The sequence below is a fragment of the Oncorhynchus gorbuscha genome, unplaced genomic scaffold, assembly GCF_021184085.1.
Source record: "Oncorhynchus gorbuscha isolate QuinsamMale2020 ecotype Even-year unplaced genomic scaffold, OgorEven_v1.0 Un_scaffold_572, whole genome shotgun sequence".
NCBI lineage: Eukaryota > Metazoa > Chordata > Actinopteri > Salmoniformes > Salmonidae > Oncorhynchus > Oncorhynchus gorbuscha.
Window position 1 is genome coordinate 68718 of NW_025745406.1, and position 20467 is coordinate 89184.

The 20467-nt window shown below is 50.2% G+C and overlaps 1 pseudogene; it reads right to left on the reverse strand.

The window, feature by feature from the left end:
• The window catches only part of LOC124018715, a 119909-nt pseudogene that overhangs the window by 64120 nt on the left and 35322 nt on the right, over positions 1–20467 (reverse strand).

Consider the following 20467-nt stretch of genomic DNA (forward strand, 5'->3'; position numbering starts at 1 on the left):
ACTCCTCTAGCTGACAGAGACATCTCATACATACTGCTGTCCTCAACATCTGAACAGAGACTCCTCTAGCTGACAGGGACATCTCATACATACTGCTGTCCTCAACATCTGAACAGAGACTCCTCTAGCTGACAGGGACATCTCATACATACTGCTGTCCTCAACATCTGAACAGAGACTCCTCTAGCTGACAGGGACATCTCATACATACTGCTGTCCTTATTAACATCTGGACAGAGACTCCTCTAGCTGACAGAGACATCTCATACATACTGCTGTCCTCAACATCTGAACAGAGACTCCTCTAGCTGACAGGGACATCTCATACATACTGCTGTCCTCAACATCTGGACAGAGACTCCTCTAGCTGACAGGGACATCTCATACATACTGCTGTCCTCAACATCTGAACAGAGACTCCTCTAGCTGACAGAGACGTCTCATACATACTGCTGTCCTCAACATCTGAACAGAGACTCCTCTAGCTGACAGGGACATCTCATACATACATACCCAAACCTGATAGCTCTGCACCCCCTGCCATGAGGCTAGCTCTGCACCACCTGCCATGAGGCTAGCTCTGCACCACCTGCCATGAGGCTAGCTCTGCACCCCCTGCCATGAGGCTAGCTCTGCACCCCCTGCCATGAGGCTAGCTCTGCACCCCCTGCCATGAGGCTAGCTCTGCACCCCCTGCCATGAGGCTAGCTCTGCACCCCCTGCCATAGCTCTGCACCACCTGCCATGAGGCTAGCTCTGCACCCCTGCCATGAGGCTAGGTCTGCACCACCTGCAATGAGGCTAGCTCTGCACCCCTGCCATGAGGCTAGGTCTGCACCACCTGCCATGAGGCTAGCTCTACACCCCCTGCCATAGCTCTACACCACCTGCCATGAGGCTAGCTCTACACCACCTGCCATGAGGCTAGCTCTGCACCCCCTGCCATAGCGCTGCACCACCTGCCATGAGGCTAGCTCTGCACCCCCTGCCATAGCTCTACACCCCCTGCCATGAGGCTAGCTCTGCACCCCCTGCCATGAGGCTAGCTCTGCACCACCTGCCATAGTGCTGCACCACCTGCCATGAGGCTAGCTCTGCACCCCCGCCATAGCTCTACACCACCTGCCATGAGGCTAGCTCTGCACCACCTGCCATAGCGCTGCACCACCTGCCATGAGGCAGAGTTAAACACACCAGACTGTGTTAGCCCTATGAGCTAAAGCCAATGTCTAAAGAGTCTAGCTCCATTTTCAGATATTATACGTTTCTAATTTTGTCAGATAGTCGTTTTCATTGACAGTTGAGGTGTACTCTTAGCTAGTTAGCTAACGTTACATGTATGATCTGTGAAGCAGCCCTGGAAAAGAGGCTTGAGTTCCCTAGTTGGAGATTTTATTTCGAGTTGGATGACAGATGTTTCCCAGTTTGTTGTTGTTGTTGTTGTTGAGTTCCCTGTTGTTATTAACTCAGCATTAGAGTTGGGATTACGATTCCTTTTCTTTAACCTAGCTAGCTAGTTGCATGTCTAAACAAAAGACTTCACTATGCCTGTTGTTCTTTAACCTAGCTAGCTAGCTGCATGTCTAAACAAAAGACTTCACTATGCCTGTTGTTCTTTAACCTAGCTAGCTAGCTGCATGTCTAAACAAAAGACTTCACTATGCATGTTGTTATTAACTCAGCATTAGCATTAGCATTACTTCACTATGCATGTTGTTATTAACTCAGCATTAGCATTAGCATTAGCATTAGTAACCATTCCACCGTACCGTTTACACCTTCTGTATCCTGTGATAAATAAACTTAGATTTTATTTGATAAAGTGTGTGTTTACCAGAAACGGTCATGTGAAGAACAACATGACCTGCACTAAAGTCAGATTAGGATACAGGCCGACTAGAAGAAGTGTATTTAGGATACAGGCCGACTAGAAGAAGTGTATTTAGGATACAGGCCGACGAGAAGAAGTGTATTTAGGATACAGGCCGACGAGAAGAAGTGTATTTAGGATACAGGCCGACTAGAAGAAGTGTATTTAGGATACAGGCCGACTAGAAGAAGTGTATTTAGGATACAGGCCGACTAGAAGAAGTGTATTTAGGATACAGGCCGACTAGAAGAAGTGTATTTAGGTTACAGGCCGACTCGAAGAAGTGTTTTTAGGATACAGAAATCTGTTTTTTTACTACACTGCGAATCCTTAAAGAGATGGGTGGGGCTAAGGCTTAAGATATGGGTGGGGCTAAGGCTAACGAGATGGGTGGGGCTAAGGCTTAAGAGATGGGTGGGGCTAAGGCTTAAGAGGGTGTGAACGATGCAGAATAGGGGGCGGAGACAAGAGCTCTCCACTTGGTGTACCAACACATTCACAGGCCATTTTCTCAAAAGTGGGGTTACAAGTTTATCAACTTTCAAAGCAGAATGACTTTCTCATTGTTCCTCAACTGCAGTGTACGATGTACCATTTTCTAGCTTTAAGTCTCTACTTTTATCTAATGTAAAAAAAAACAATTTCAAATGTTGCAACATGAGACCAAATCCATGTGGTGGGTCACGTTTTCCAGTATACAGACACAGCCGATGTGTTTAAATGAAATCAACTTGATGCATCGAGCTTGTCTGATGCTTTAAGCCCACTGTTTGATGAAATAAGACACAAATGACTCAAGAGGGAGCCAGAGATCGAGATAACCAGAAGAAGAGAAACTTAACCAGCCCCTCCCATCCGCCTCCCTCTCCAGACCCTCCCATCCGCCTCCCTCTCCTGACCCTCCCATCCGCCTCCCTCTCCAGACCCTCCCATCCGCCTCCCTCTCCTGACCCTCCCTCTCCTGACCCTCCCTCTCCAGACCCTCCCATCCGCCTCCCTCTCCAGACCCTCCCATCCGCCTCCCTCTCCTGACCCTCCCATCCGCCTCCCTCTCCTGACCCTCCCATCCGCCTCCCTCTCCTGACCCTCCCATCCGCCTCCCTCTCCAGACCCTCCCATCCGCCTCCCTCTCCTGACCCTCCCATCCGCCTCCCTCTCCTGACCCTCCCATCCGCCTCCCTCTCCAGACCCTCCCATCCGCCTCCCTCTCCAGACCCTCCCATCCGCCTCCCTCTCCAGACCCTCCCATCGGCCTCCCTCTCCAGACCCTCCCATCCGCCTCCTCTCCTGACCCTCCCTCTCCAGACCCTCCCATCCGCCTCCCTCTCCTGACCCTCCCATCCGCCTCCCTCTCCAGACCCTCCCATCCGCCTCCCTCTCCAGACCCTCCCATCCGCCTCCCTCTCCAGACCCTCCCATCCGCCTCCCTCTCCAGACCCTCCCATCCGCCTCCCTCTCCTGACCCTCCCTCTCCAGACCCTCCCATCCGCCTCCCTCTCCAGACCCTCCCATCCGCCTCCCTCTCCTGACCCTCCCTCTCCAGACCCTCCCATCCGCCTCCCTCTCCTGACCCTCCCTCTCCAGACCCTCCCATCCGCCTCCCTCTCCAGACCCTCCCATCCGCCTCCCTCTCCAGACCCTCCCATCCGCCTCCCTCTCCAGACCCTCCCATCCGCCTCCCTCTCCTGACCCTCCCTCTCCAGACCCTCCCATCCGCCTCCCTCTCCAGACCCTCCCATCCGCCTCCCTCTCCAGACCCTCCCATCCGCCTCCCTCTCCTGACCCTCCCATCCGCCTCCCTCTCCTGACCCTCCCTCTCCAGACCCTCCCATCCGCCTCCCTCTCCAGACCCTCCCATCCGCCTCCCTCTCCAGACCCTCCCATCCGCCTCCCTCTCCAGACCCTCCCATCCGCCTCCCTCTCCAGACCCTCCCATCCGCCTCCCTCTCCTGACCCTCCCTCTCCAGACCCTTCCATCCGCCTCCCTCTCCAGACCCTCCCATCCGCCTCCCTCTCCTGACCCTCCCATCCACCTCCCTCTCCAGACCCTCCCATCCACCTCCCTCTCCAGACCCTCCCATCCGCCTCCCTCTCCAGACCCTCCCATCCGCCTCCCTCTCCAGACCCTCCCATCCGCCTCCCTCTCCTGACCCTCCCATCCGCCTCCCTCTCCTGACCCTCCCTCTCCTGACCCTCCCATCCGCCTCCCTCTCCAGACCCTCCCATCCGCCTCCCTCTCCTGACCCTCCCTCTCCAGACCCTCCCATCCGCCTCCCTCTCCAGACCCTCCCATCCGCCTCCCTCTCCAGACCCTCCCATCCGCCTCCCTCTCCAGACCCTCCCTCTCCAGACCCTCCCATCCGCCTCCCTCTCCAGACCCTCCCTCTCCAGACCCTCCCATCCGCCTCCCTCTCCAGACCCTCCCATCCGCCTCCCTCTCCAGACCCTCCCATCCGCCTCCCTCTCCAGACCCTCCCATCCGCCTCCCTCTCCAGACCCTCCCATCCGCCTCCCTCTCCTGACCCTCCCTCTCCTGACCCTCCCATCCGCCTCCCTCTCCTGACCCTCCCTCTCCAGACCCTCCCATCCGCCTCCCTCTCCAGACCCTCCCATCCGCCTCCCTCTCCAGACCCTCCCATCCGCCTCCCTCTCCAGACCCTCCCATCCGCCTCCCTCTCCTGACCCTCCCTCTCCAGACCCTCCCATCCGCCTCCCTCTCCAGACCCTCCCATCCGCCTCCCTCTCCAGACCCTCCCATCCGCCTCCCTCTCCAGACCCTCCCATCCGCCTCCCCTCTCCAGACCCTCCCATCCGCCTCCCTCTCCTGACCCTCCCATCCGCCTCCCTCTCCAGACCCTCCCATCCGCCTCCCTCTCCAGACCCTCCCATCCGCCTCCCTCTCCAGACCCTCCCATCCGCCTCCCTCTCCTGACCCTCCCATCCCCCTCCCTCTCCAGACCCTCCCATCCGCCTCCCTCTCCAGACCCTCCCATCCGCCTCCCTCTCCTGACCCTCCCTCTCCAGACCCTCCCATCCGCCTCCCTCTCCAGACCCTCCCATCCGCCTCCCTCTCCTGACCCTCCCTCTCCAGACCCTCCCATCCGCCTCCCTCTCCAGACCCTCCCATCCACCTCCCTCTCCAGACCCTCCCTCTCCAGACCCTCCCATCCGCCTCCCTCTCCAGACCCTCCCATCCGCCTCCCTCTCCAGACCCTCCCATCCGCCTCCCTCTCCAGACCCTCCCATCCGCCTCCCTCTCCAGACCCTCCCATCCGCCTCCCTCTCCAGACCCTCCCATCCGCCTCCCTCTCCTGACCCTCCCTCTCCAGACCCTTCCATCCGCCTCCCTCTCCAGACCCTCCCATCCGCCTCCCTCTCCAGACCCTCCCATCCGCCTCCCTCTCCAGACCCTCCCATCCGCCTCCCTCTCCAGACCCTCCCATCCGCCTCCCTCTCCAGACCCTCCCTCTCCAGACCCTCCCTCTCCAGACCCTCCCTCTCCAGACCCTCCCATCCGCCTCCCTCTCCAGACCCTCCTCTCCAGACCCTCCCTCTCCAGACCCTCCCTCTCCAGACCCTCCCTCTCCAGACCCTCCTCTCCAGACCCTCCCATCCGCCTCCCTCTCCAGACCCTCCCTCTCCAGACCCTCCCATCCGCCTCCCTCTCCTGACCCTCCCTCTCCAGACCCTCCCATCCGCCTCCCTCTCCAGACCCTCCCATCCGCCTCCCTCTCCAGACCCTCCCTCTCCAGACCCTCCCTCTCCTGACCCTCCCTCTCCAGACCCTCCCATCCGCCTCCCTCTCCTGACCCTCCCTCTCCAGACCCTCCCATCCACCTCCCTCTCCAGACCCTCCCTCTCCTGACCCTCCCATCCGCCTCCCTCTCCAGACCCTCCCATCCGCCTCCCTCTCCAGACCCTCCCATCCACCTCCCTCTCCTGACCCTCCCATCCGCCTCCCTCTCCAGACCCTCCCATCCGCCTCCCTCTCCAGACCCTCCCTCTCCAGACCCTCCCTCTCCAGACCCTCCCATCCGCCTCCCTCTCCAGACCCTCCCTCTCCAGACCCTCCCATCCGCCTCCCTCTCCAGACCCTCCCATCCGCCTCCCTCTCCAGACCCTCCCATCCGCCTCCCTCTCCAGACCCTCCCATCCGCCTCCCTCTCCAGACCCTCCCATCCGCCTCCCTCTCCAGACCCTCCCATCCGCCTCCCTCTCCAGACCCTCCCATCCGCCTCCCTCTCCTGACCCTCCCTCTCCAGACCCTCCCATCCGCCTCCCTCTCCAGACCCTCCCTCTCCAGACCCTCCCTCTCCAGACCCTCCCTCTCGAGACCCTCCCTCTCCAGACCCTCCCATCCGCCTCCCTCTCCAGACCCTCCCTCTCCAGACCCTCCCATCCGCCTCCCTCTCCAGACCCTCCCTCTCCAGACCCTCCCATCCGCCTCCCTCTCCTGACCCTCCCATCCGCCTCCCTCTCCAGACCCTCCCATCCGCCTCCCTCTCCAGACCCTCCCATCCGCCTCCCTCTCCAGACCCTCCCTCTCCAGACCCTCCCATCCGCCTCCCTCTCCAGACCCTCCCTCTCCAGACCCTCCCATCCGCCTCCCTCTCCAGACCCTCCCATCCGCCTCCCTCTCCAGACCCTCCCATCCGCCTCCCTCTCCAGACCCTCCCATCCGCCTCCCTCTCCTGACCCTCCCTCTCCAGACCCTCCCATCCGCCTCCCTCTCCTGACCCTCCCTCTCCAGACCCTCCCATCCGCCTCCCTCTCCAGACCCTCCCATCCGCCTCCCTCTCCAGACCCTCCCATCCGCCTCCCTCTCCAGACCCTCCCATCCGCCTCCCTCTCCAGACCCTCCCTCTCCTGACCCTCCCATCCGCCTCCCTCTCCAGACCCTCCCATCCGCCTCCCTCTCCAGACCCTCCCATCCGCCTCCCTCTCCAGACCCTCCCTCTCCAGACCCTCCCATCCGCCTCCCTCTCCAGACCCTCCCATCCGCCTCCCTCTCCAGACCCTCCCATCCGCCTCCCTCTCCAGACCCTCCCATCCGCCTCCCTCTCCAGACCCTCCCTCTCCTGACCCTCCCATCCGCCTCCCTCTCCAGACCCTCCCATCCGCCTCCCTCTCCTGACCCTCCCATCCGCCTCCCTCTCCAGACCCTCCCATCCGCCTCCCTCTCCAGACCCTCCCTCTCCTGACCCTCCCATCCGCCTCCCTCTCCAGACCCTCCCATCCGCCTCCCTCTCCAGACCCTCCCATCCGCCTCCCTCTCCAGACCCTCCCATCCGCCTCCCTCTCCAGACCCTCCCATCCGCCTCCCTCTCCAGACCCTCCCATCCGCCTCCCTCTCCAGACCCTCCCTCTCCAGACCCTCCCTCTCCAGACCCTCCCTCTCCAGACCCTCCCATCCGCCTCCCTCTCCAGACCCTCCCTCTCCAGACCCTCCCTCTCCAGACCCTCCCTCTCCAGACCCTCCCATCCGCCTCCCTCTCCAGACCCTCCCTCTCCAGACCCTCCCATCCGCCTCCCTCTCCAGACCCTCCCTCTCCAGACCCTCCCATCCGCCTCCCTCTCCTGACCCTCCCATCCGCCTCCCTCTCCTGACCCTCCCATCCGCCTCCCTCTCCTGACCCTCCCTCTCCAGACACTCCCATCCGCCTCCCTCTCCTGACCCTCCCATCCGCCTCCCTCTCCTGACCCTCCCATCCGCCTCCCTCTCCTGACCCTCCCATCCGCCTCCCTCTCCAGACCCTCCCATCCGCCTCCCTCTCCTGACGGCTGTCTCAGATCCTGCCGTTATTCTCCAGAAGTTGCCGGTAGTAAAAGGCTGGGAGGGTCGGCAACGTTCCTCATGTGGAAACGCCAATTTATCTTACTGCCACTCTGAGTGACAGTTGTGGCATTCACCTGCACAGTTTCACGGAACAGGTATCATTTAATTTATAATAACGTCTTCGTATCTCAAAATCATTGTCATGTGGTTAATCAACATTATACCTAACTGAAAATGATACAAACCTGAAAAGTAACTTCTATTCCCATTTACCAACTATGTAAAAACAGCCGACATGAAACCAACAAATAAAAACCAGCCCACAGATAGAAAATAACCTGATTAAAAATACCTCTCCTATAAATCACATTGTCTACACATGGCCTGTCTGCAAGGAACTAGAAACATTGTATCAACTACTAATCTGATAAACATAACTCTCCTATAAATCACTGTCTACACATGGCCTGTCTGCAAGGGACTAGAAACATTGTATCAACTACTAATCTGATAAACATAACTCTCCTATAAATCACATTGTCTACACATGGCCTGTCTGCAAGGAACTAGAAACATTGTATCAACTATTAACCTGATAAACATACCTCTCCTATAAATCACATTGTCTACACATGGCCTGTCTGCAATGGACTAGAAACATTGTATCAACTATTAACCTGATAAACATACTGTAACTCTCCTAAAAATCACATTGTCTACACATGGCCTGTCTGCAAGGAACTAGAAACATTGTATCAACTACTAATCTGATAAACATACTGTAACTCTCCTAAAAATCACATTGTCTACACATGGCCTGTCTGCAAGGAACTAGAAACATTGTATCAACTACTAATCTGATAAACATACTGTAACTCTCCTAAAAATCACATTGTCTACACATGGCCTGTCTGCAAGGAACTAGAAACATTGTATCAACTATTAACTTGGAGAGCTAGCAAACTTGCAACATTGTTTAAAATATTCTGTGCCCTCCTGCACCAGTGAGCTCGGGACAGAAACAGCTGTAGGCTATTTACACAAGGGATAATCAGTAATTAGGTAGGCTTATTTTATGACATTTCCACTGGATCAGAGCATAACATTTATCCCTTTCACGCTGAGTGGTTATCGAAAGGGAGAGAGAGAGCTGGAAAGATTTTGTTTTTCAGATAGGTTGAGGAACTACTGTCATTATCAATTCATGTAAAAACAGACTTTGTTCGCTTGCTGTTTGAGGTGGAGAAAACATTACTGATGCTCCACAGCTTATTACTGGTGGGGCGCATTTAGATGCCTACAGACTATAGGGTAGACTACAGGGTAGACTATAGACTACAGGGTAGACTATAGACTACAGGGTAGACTATAGACTATAGGGTAGACTACAGGGTAGACTATAGACTACAGGGTAGACTATAGACTATAGGGTAGACTATAGACTATAGGGTAGACTATAGACTATAGGGTAGACTATAGACTATAGGGTAGACTACAGACTATAGGGTAGACTACAGACTATAGGGTAGACTACAGACTATAGGGTAGACTATAGACTATAGGGTAGACTATAGACTATAGGGTAGACTACAGGGTAGACTATAGACTATAGGGTAGACTATAGACTATAGGGTAGACTACAGACTACAGGGTAGACTACAGGGTAGACTATAGACTACAGGGTAGACTACAGGGTAGACTACAGGGTAGACTATAGGGTAGCCTATAGGGTAGACTACAGGGTAGACTATAGACTACAGGGTAGACTATAGACTAAGGGTAGACTACAGGGTAGACTACAGGGTAGACTATAGGGTAGACTATAGGGTAGACTATAGACTACAGGGTAGACTGCAGACTATAGGGTAGACTATAGACTATAGGGTAGACTATAGACTATAGGGTAGACTATAGGGTAGACTATAGGGTAGACTATAGACTACAGGGTAGACTATAGACTATAGGGTAGACTATAGGGTAGACTATAGGGTAGACTATAGACTACAGGGTAGACTATAGACTATAGGGTAGACTATAGACTATAGGGTAGACTATAGGGTAGACTATAGACTATAGGGTAGACTATAGGGTAGACTATAGACTATAGGGTAGACTATAGACTATAGGGTAGACTATAGACTACAGGGTAGACTACAGGGTAGACTATCAACTACAGGGTAGACTATAGACTATAGGGTAGACTATAGACTATAGGGTAGACCATAGACTATAGGGTAGACTATAGGGTAGTCTAAATGGTAGACTATAGACTACAGGGTAGACTACAGGGTAGACTGTAGACTATAGGGTAGACTATAAGGGAATACTATAGACTATAGGGTAGACTATAGGGTAGACTATAAGGGAAGACTATAGACTATAGGGTAGACTATAGACTATAGGGTAGACTATAGGGTAGACTATAGACTATAGGGCAGACTATAGACTACAGGGTAGACTATAGACTATAGGGTAGACTACAGGGTAGACTATAGACTATAGGGTAGACTATAGACTACAGGGTAGACTATAGACTATAGGGTAGACTATAGGGAAGACTATAGACTATAGGGTAGACTATAGACTATAGGGTAGACTATAGGGTAGACTATAGACTATAGGACAGACTATAGACTACAGGGTAGACTATAGACTATAGGGTAGACTATAGACTACAGGGTAGACTATAGACTATAGGGTAGAATATAGGGTAGACTACAGGGTAGACTATAGACTACAGGGTAGACTATAGACTACAGGGTAGACTATAGACTATAGGGTAGACTATAGACTATAGGGTAGACTATAGACTATAGGGTAGACTATAGACTATAGGGTAGACTATAGACTATAGGGTAGACTATAGGGTAGACTACAGGGTAGACAATAGACTATAGGGTAGACTATAGGGTAGACTACAGGGTAGACAATAGACTACAGGGTAGACTATAGACTACAGGGTAGACTATAGACTACAGGGTAGACTATAGACTATAGGGTAGTCTATAGACTAAAGGGTAGTCTATAGGGTAGACTATAGAGTAGACTATAGGGTAGACTACAGGGTAGACTATAGAGTATAGGGTAGATTATAGACTACAGGGTAGACTATAGACTACAGGGTAGACTATAGACTACAGGGTAGACTATAGACTACAGGGTAGACTATAGACTATAGGGTAGACTATAGGGTAGACTATAGACTATAGGGTAGACTATAGACTATAGGGTAGACTATAGACTATAGGGTAGACTATAGACTATAGGGTAGACTATAGGGTAGACTACAGGGTAGACAATAGACTATAGGGTAGACTATAGGGTAGACTACAGGGTAGACAATAGACTACAGGGTAGACTATAGACTACAGGGTAGACTATAGACTACAGGGTAGACTATAGACTACAGGGTAGTCTATAGACTATAGGGTAGTCTATAGGGTAGACTATAGAGTAGACTATAGGGTAGACTACAGGGTAGACTATAGAGTATAGGGTAGATTATAGACTATAGGGTAGACTATAGACTATAGGGTAGACTACAGGGTAGACTATAGACTATAGGGTAGACTATAGACTATAGGGTAGACTATAGTCTATAGGGTAGACTATAGACTAAAGGGTAGACTATAGACTAAAGGGTAGACTATATTATTTTACTAGGCAAGTCAGTTAAGAACAAATTCTTATTTGCAATGACGGCCTAGGAACAGTGGGTTTAACGACAGATTTGTACCTTTGTGTCAGCCCGGGGGTTTGAACTTGTAACCTTCTGGTTACTAGTCCAACGCTCTAACCACTAGCGTAACCTGTCGCCCCTATAGGGTAGACTATAGGGTAGACTATAGACTATAGGGTAGAATATACACTATAAGGTAGACTATAGGGTAGACTATAGACTATAGGGTAGACTACAGGGTAGACTATAGACTATAGCGTAGACTATAGACTATAGGGTAGACTATAGACTACAGGGTAGACTATAGACTACAGGGTAGACTATAGGGTAGACTATAGACTATAGGGTAGACTATAGGGTAGACTATAGTGTAGACTATAGTGTAGACTATAGGGACGACTATAGACTAAAGGGTAGACCATAGGGTAGACTATAGACTATGGTGTAGACTATAGGGTAGACTATAGACTATAGGGTAGACTATAGGGTAGACTATAGACTAGACTATAGGGTAGACTATAGACTATAGGGTAGACTATAGGGTAGACTATAGACTACAGGGTAGACTACAGGGTAGACTATAGACTATAGGGTAGACTATAGACTACAGGGTAGACTATAGGGTAGACTATAGACTATAGGGTAGACTACAGGGTAGACTATAGACTATAGGGTAGACTATAGGGTAGACTATAGACTACAGGGTAGACTACAGGGTAGACTGTAGACTATGGGGTAGACTATAGGGTAGACTATAGACTATAGGGTAGACTATAGGGTGGTCTAAATGGTAGACTATAGACTACAGGGTAGACTACAGGGTAGACTATAGACTATAGGGTAGACTATAGGGTAGACTAAATGGTAGACTATAGACTACAGGGTAGACTACAGGGTAGACAATAGACTATAGGGTAGACTATAGGGTAGACTAAATGGTAGACTATAGACTACAGGGTAGACTATAGACTATGGTGTAGACTATAGGGTAGACTATATACTATAGGGTAGACTATAGGGAAGACTATAGACTATAGGGTAGACTATAGGGACGACTATAGACTATAGGGTAGACTATAGGGAAGACTATAGACTATAGGGTAGACTATAGGGTAGACTATAGACTATAGGGTAGACTATAGACTATAGGGTAGACTATAGGGTAGACTATAGACTATAGTGTAGACTATAGACTATAGTGTAGACTATAGGGTAGGCTATAGACTATAGGGTAGACTATAAGGTAGACTATAGTGTAGACTATAGACTATAGGGACAACTATAGACTATAGGGTAGACTATAGACTATAGGGTAGACTATAGGGCAGACTATAGACATAGTGTAGACTATAGGGTAGACTATAGACTATAGGGTAGACTATAGTGTAGACTATAGACTATAGGGTAGACTATATGGTAGACTGTAGACTATAGTGTAGACTATAGACTATAGGTTAGACTATAGGGTAGACTATAGGCTATAGGGTAGACTATAAGGTAGACTACAGTGTAGACTATAAGGTAGACTACAGTGTAGACTATAAGGTAGACTACAGTGTAGACTATAAGGTAGACTATAGGCCTACTCAGAAAATTGACAATTACTAAATTTAGCAAAACTCGTAAATGGAATGAAAAAAACACTAAACGTGTTTCTCACAAGAGGTTTGTGCTCTGAAAACAACATCTCCAGTCCTACAGTCAGAATGGTAAAAAACGAATAGTAATATATTGAAGGCAGCGTAGCCTAGTGGTTAGAGTGTAGAGGAGGTAGGTAGCCTAGTGGTTAGAGTGTAGAGGAGGTAGGTCGCCTAGTGGTTAGAGTGTAGAGGAGGCAGCGTTGCCTAGTGGTTAGAGTGTAGAGGAGGCTGGTAGCCTAGTGGTTAGAGTGTAGAGGAGGCTGGTAGCCTAGTGGTTAGAGTGTAGAGGAGGCTGGTAGCCTAGTGGTTAGAGTGTAGAGGAGGCAGGTAGTCTAGTGGTTAGAGTGTCGAGGAGGCAGGTAGTCTAGTGGTTAGAGTGTAGAGGAGGCAGGTAGCCTAGTGGTTAGAGTGTAGAGGAGGCAGGTAGCCTAGTGGTTAGAGTGTAGAGGAGGTAGGTCGCCTAGTGGTTAGAGTGTAGAGGAGGCAGCGTCGCCTAGTGGTTAGAGTGTAGAGGAGGCTGGTAGCCTAGTGGTTAGAGTGTAGAGGAGGCTGGTAGCCTAGTGGTTAGAGTGTAGAGGAGGTAGGTCGCCTAGTGGTTAGAGTGTAGAGGAGGCAGCGTCGCCTAGTGGTTAGAGTGTAGAGGAGGCAGCGTCGCCTAGTGGTTAGAGTGTAGAGGAGGCTGGTAGCCTAGTGGTTAGTGTGTAGAGGAGGCAGGTAGCCTAGTGGTTAGAGTGTAGAGGAGGCAGGGTAGCCTAGTGGTTAGAGTGTAGAGGAGGCAGGTAGCCTAGTGGTTAGAGTGTCGAGGAGGCAGGTAGCCTAGTGGTTAGAGTGTAGAGGAGACAGGTAGCCTAGTGGTTAGAGTGTAGAGGAGGCAGGTAGCCTAGTGGTTAGAGTGTAGAGGAGGCAGGTAGCCTAGTGGTTAGAGTGTAGAGGCGGCAGGTATTCTAGTGGTTAGAGTGTAGGGGCGGCAGGGTAGCCTAGTGGTTAGAGTGTAGAGGAGGCAGGTTAGCCTAGTGGTTAGAGTGTAGGGGCGGCAGGGTAGCCTAGTGGTTAGAGTGTAGAGGAGGCAGGTTAGCCTAGTGGTTAGAGTGTAGAGGAGGCAGGTTAGCCTAGTGGTTAGAGTGTAGAGGAGGCAGGTAGCCTAGTGGTTAGAGCATTGGACTGGTAACCGAAAGGTTACAAGTTCAAATCCCCGAGCTGACAAGGTACAAATCTGTCGTTCTGCCCTTGAACAGGCAGTAAACCCACTGTTCCTAGGGCCGTCATTGAAAATAAGAATTTGTTCTTAACTGACTTGCCTGGTTAAATAAAGGTAAACAATTTTTTTTTTACAGAAATGAGTGAAACCAAACCAACATTATAGATGATAAATTATAGGAATTAACAGTGAATATACTACTGGTGATAAATGTACTGAATTAATGATAGACACTAACAATCAAAAGCAAACAATTCACACAATGAAGTCATGAAACAATGAACGTGCACAAATTGGCGGGAGAGAGACATACATTGTGCAATTTAGCCACTCTCCCCAGCGGCCCCGACAATGGATTAGTCTCGGCCTTCACAATGGATTAGTCTCTGCCTTCACAATGGATTAGTCTCTGCCTTCACAATGGATTAGTCTGGGCCTTCACAATGGATTAGTCTGGGCCTTCACAATGGATTAGTCTGGGCCTTCACAATGGATTAGTCTCGGCCTTCACAATGGATTAGTCTGGGCCTTCACAATGGATTAGTCTCGGCCTTCACAATGGATTAGTCTCGGCCTTCACAATGGATTAGTCTCTGCCTTCACAATGGATTAGTCTCTGCCTTCACAATGGATTAGTCTCTGCCCGACAATGGATTAGTCTCTGCCCCAACAATGGATTAGTCTCGGCCTTCACAATGGATTAAATGACTTAAATGTAATGTAATGTAATGGATTAGTCTCGGCCTTCACAATGGATTAGTCTCGGCCTTCACAATGGATTAGTCTCGGCCCTCACAATGGATTAGTCTCGGCCCTCACAATGGATTAGTCTCGGCCTTCACAATGGATTAGTCTCGGCCCTCACAATGGATTAGTCTCGGCCCTCACAATGGATTAGTCTCGGCCCTCACAATGGATTAGTCTCGGCCCTCACAATGGATTAGTCTCGGCCCTCACAATGGATTAGTCTCGACCTTCACAATGGATTAGTCTCGGCCTTCACAATGGATTAGTCTGGGCCTTCACAATGGATTAGTCTGGGCCTTCACAATGGATTAGTCTGGGCCTTCACAATGGATTAGTCTGGGCCTTCACAATGGATTAGTCTGGGCCTTCACAATGGATTAGTCTCGGCCTTCACAATGGATTAGTCTCGGCCTTCACAATGGATTAGTCTGGGCCTTCACAATGGATTAGTCTGGGCCTTCACAATGGATTAGTCTCGGCCTTCACAATGGATTAGTCTGGGCCTTCACAATGGATTAGTCTGGGCCTTCACAATGGATTAGTCTCGGCCTTCACAATGGATTAGTTCACTAAAATGGGCACGAATAAGACAGGAGTCTCATGTGCCATAAATAATATATATATATTTGCTACTGCTCGACCCCAAAACATAGACCAACAGCATATTGGCCAACAGCATATTGGCCAAACAATCAACCAGTCGATTAATTGGGGTCAGCCTATTGGCCAAACAATCAACCAGTCGATTAATTGGGGTCAGCCTATTGGCCAAACAATCGACCAGTCGACTAATTGGGGTCAGCCTATTGGCCAAACAATCAACCAGTCGATTAATTGGGGTCAGCCTATTGGCCAAACAATCGACCAGTCGACTAATTGGGGTCAGCCTATTGGCCAAACAATCAACCAGTCGATTAATTGGGGTCAGCCTATTGGCCAAACAATCGACCAGTCGACTAATTGGGGTCAGCCTATTGGCCAAACAATCGACCAGTCGACTAATTGGGGTCAGCCTATTGGCCAAACAATCGACCAGTCGATTAATTGGGGTCAGCCTATTGGCCAAACAATCGACCAGTCGACTAATTGGGGTCAGCCTATTGGCCAAACAATCGACCAGTCGACTAATTGGGGTCAGCCTATTGGCCAAACAATCGACCAGTCGACTAATTGGGGTCAGCCTATTGGCCAAACAATCAACCAGTCGACTAATTGGGGTCAGCCTATTGGCCAAACAATCGACCAGTCGACTAATTGGGGTCAGCCTATTGGCCAAACAATCGACCAGTCGACTAATTGGGGTCAGCCTATTGGCCAAACAATCGACCAGTCGACTAATTGGGGTCAGCCTATTGGCCAAACAATCGACCAGTCGACTAATTGGGGTCAGCCTATTGGCCAAACAATCGACCAGTCGACTAATTGGGGTCAGCCTATTGGCCAAACAATCGACCAGTCGACTAATTGGGGTCAGCCTATTGGCCAAACAATCGACCAGTCGACTAATTGGGGTCAGCCTATTGGCCAAACAATCGACCAGTCGACTAATTGGGGTCAGCATATTGGCCAAACAATCAACCAGTCGATTAATTGGGGTCAGCCTATTGGCCAAACAATCAACCAGTCGATTAATTGGGGTCAGCCTATTGGCCAAACAATCGACCAGTCGACTAATTGGGGTCAGCCTATTGGCCAAACAATCAACCAGTCGATTAATTGGGGTCAGCCTATTGGCCAAACAATCGACCAGTCGACTAATTGGGGTCAGCCTATTGGCCAAACAATCGACCAGTCGACTAATTGGGGTCAGCCTATTGGCCAAACAATCGACCAGTCGACTAATTGGGGTCAGCCTATTGGCCAAACAATCGACCAGTCGACTAATTGGGGTCAGCCTATTGGCCAAACAATCAACCAGTCGACTAATTGGGGTCAGCCTATTGGCCAAACAATCGACCAGTCGACTAATTGGGGTCAGCCTATTGGCCAAACAATCGACCAGTCGACTAATTGGGGTCAGCCTATTGGCCAAACAATCGACCAGTCGACTAATTGGGGTCAGCCTATTGGCCAAACAATCGACCAGTCGACTAATTGGGGTCAGCCTATTGGCCAAACAATCGACCAGTCGACTAATTGGGGTCAGCCTATTGGCCAAACAATCGACCAGTCGACTAATTGGGGTCAGCCTATTGGCCAAACAATCGACCAGTCGACTAATTGGGGTCAGCCTATTGGCCAAACAATCGACCAGTCGACTAATTGGGGTCAGCCTATTGGCCAAACAATCGACCAGTCGACTAATTGGGGTCAGCCTATTGGCCAAACAATCGACCAGTCGACTAATTGGGGTCAGCCTATTGGCCAAACAATCGACCAGTCGACTAATTGGGGTCAGCCTATTGGCCAAACAATCGACCAGTCGACTAATTGGGGTCAGCCTATTGGCCAAACAATCGACCAGTCGACTAATTGGGGTCAGCCTATTGGCCAAACAATCGACCAGTCGACTAATTGGGGTCAGCCTATTGGCCAAACAATCGACCAGTCGATTAATTGGGGTCAGCCTATTGGCCAAACAATCGACCAGTCGACTAATTGGGGTCAGCCTATTGGCCAAACAATCGACCAGTCGATTAATTGGGGTCAGCCTATTGGCCAAACAATCAACCAGTCGACTAATTGGGGTCAGCCTATTGGCCAAACAATCAACCAGTCGACTAATTGGGGTCAGCCTATTGGCCAAACAATCGACCAGTCGACTAATTGGGGTCAGCCTATTGGCCAAACAATCGACCAGTCGACTAATTGGGGTCGAACCATATAAAGCACGATGAACCCACTGGTCAACGTTGTTTCCATGTCATTTCAACAAAATAATTCCACGTGATGATGTTGAATCAATGTGTAAAACTGATTGGATTTGCAATTTCGTATTTTTGTCACCCAACGTTTAACCTAAATCCAATGACGTGGTGAATGTTTTTGTTGATTTCACATTGAATTCACGTATTTTGTCAACCAAATTTATATCAAAACTAGACATTGAACTGATATCTGTGCCCAGGGGGCAATGTTAGGCACAACTCACCCTGGCAGAATCCGTCAATCTCCTCATGTCCCAGACGACAGACGCATCGCCCCCAGAGGAACCAGCCAGTCCCCGTCCGCCCCACAGTACAGTTTGGGCGTGTCCCTCTCCTCTGCGTTCTCCACGCACGCTCCCCGCACCTCCACCAGCGAGGAGGAGTCGACCTTTGGTACCGTGTCTGGGAACGCTGCCAGGTTCCTCAGAGTGGATGGACAGCGCTTCGATAAGGAGAGAGATAGAAAGTCAGCACAGGGCAAAAGCAAAAGTATTCATCCCACTTGGAGTTCTTGTTGCAAACTGTCATTTAAATGGATTTATATTTTATTTTTTTATTTTATTTTATATTTATTTTTTTATTTCATGTAATGGACAAACACTAAATAGTACAAATTGGTGGAAAAAACAACACTTGTTTCAAAAAAAATACCAAAATAAATAAATGAAAAGTGGTGTGTGCATATGTATTCACCTCCTCTGCTATGAAGCCCCAAAATAAGAACCAATTACCTTCAGAAGCCACATAATTAGTTAAATAAAGTCCACATGTGTGCAGTCCAAGAGTCACATGATCTCAGTATATATACACCTGTTCTGAAAGGCCCCAGAGTCTAAGCCTAAGCAAGGGGCACCACCAAGCAAGAGGCACCACCAAGCAAGAGGCACCACCAAGCAAGGGGCACCACCAAGCAAGGGGCACCACCAAGCAAGGGGCACCACCAAGCAAGAGGCACCACCAAGCAAGAGGCACCACCAAGCAAGAGGCACCACCAAGCAAGGGGCACCACCAAGCAAGAGGCACCACCAAGCAAGGGGCACCACCAAGCAAGAGGCACCATGAAGACCAAGCAGCTCTCCAAACAGGTCAGGGACAAAGTTGTGGAGAAGTACAGATCATGGTTAGGTTTTTTTTTAAATATCAGAAACTTTGAAGAATATTGCACCACAACAAACCCGCCAAGAGAGGGCCGCCCACCAAAACTCACAGACCAGGTAAGGAGGGCATTAATCAGAGAGGCACCAAAGAGACCAAAGATAACCCTGAAGGAGCTGCAAAGCTCCACAGTGGAGATTGGAGTATCTGTCCATAGGACCACTTTAAGCCGTACTCTCCACAGAGCTGGGCTTTACGGAAGAATGGCCAAAAAAAGCCATTGCTTAAAGAAAAAAAAAAGCAAACACGTTTGGTGTTCACCAAAAGGCATATGGGAGACTCCCCAAACATATGGAAGAAGGTACTCTGGTCAGCTTTTTGGCCATCAAGGAAAACGCTATGTCTGGCGCAAACCCAACACCTCTTATCACCCCGAGAACACCATCCATGTTTTTCATCGGCAGGGACTGAGAAACTGGTCAGAATTGAAGAAATGATGGATGGTGCCAAATACAGGGAAATTCTTGAGGGAAACCTGTTTCAGTCTTCCAGAGATTTGAGACCTGGACGGAGGTTCACCTTCCAGCAGGACAATGACCCTAAGCATACTGCTAAAGCAACACTTGAGTGGTTTAAGGGGAAACATTTAAATGTCTTGGAATGGCCTAGTCAAAGCACAGACCTCAATCCAATTGAGAATCTGTGGTATGACTTAAAGATTGTTGTACACCAGCAGAACCCATCCAACTTGAAGGAGCTGGAGCAGTTTTGCCTTGAATAATGGGCAAAAATCCCAGTGGCTAGATGTACCAAGCTTATAGAGACAAACCCCAAGAGACTTGCAGCTGTAATTGCTGCAAAAGGTGGCTCTACAAGGTATTGACTTTGTGGGGGGTGAATAGTTATGCACGCTCAAGATTTCTGTTTTTCTGTCTTATTTCTTACACAATAAAAAATATTTTGCATCTTCAAAGACAGACAGACAGACAGACAGACAGACAGACAGACAGACAGACAGACAGACAGACAGACAGACAGACAGACAGACAGACAGACAGACAGACAGACAGACAGACAGACAGACAGACAGACAGACAGACAGACAGACAGACAGACAGACAGACAGACAGACAGACAGACATCAACATCACAATACCTTATAGAACACCTTGACGGAGACCAAAGCGATACACGCCCCCACATCCTGGAACGCCAGGTAGAAGCCCTTCTGGGTCACGGGGCCGACCTCTCTGACCTCAAATCAAAATAAAGTTTTTATTTGTCATAGGCTTACAGTAGAGCGTAGGCTACACAATGAAATAACCTCTCCTCTCAAACACTATCTATTATAAGGGCAGTAACAGGGAGATTCAACATGCTCCGTAAAGACCTGTGGCGAGGCCTCTACGCTAAGAGTCCATATATATTATTATAGATTCAACATGGCTCCCAGGCCTCTACCCTAAGAGTCCATATATATTATTATAGATTCAACATGGCTCCCAGGCCTCTACGCTAAGAGTCCATATATATTATTATAGATTCAACATGGCTCCCAGGCCTCTACCCTAAGAGTCCATATATATTATTATAGA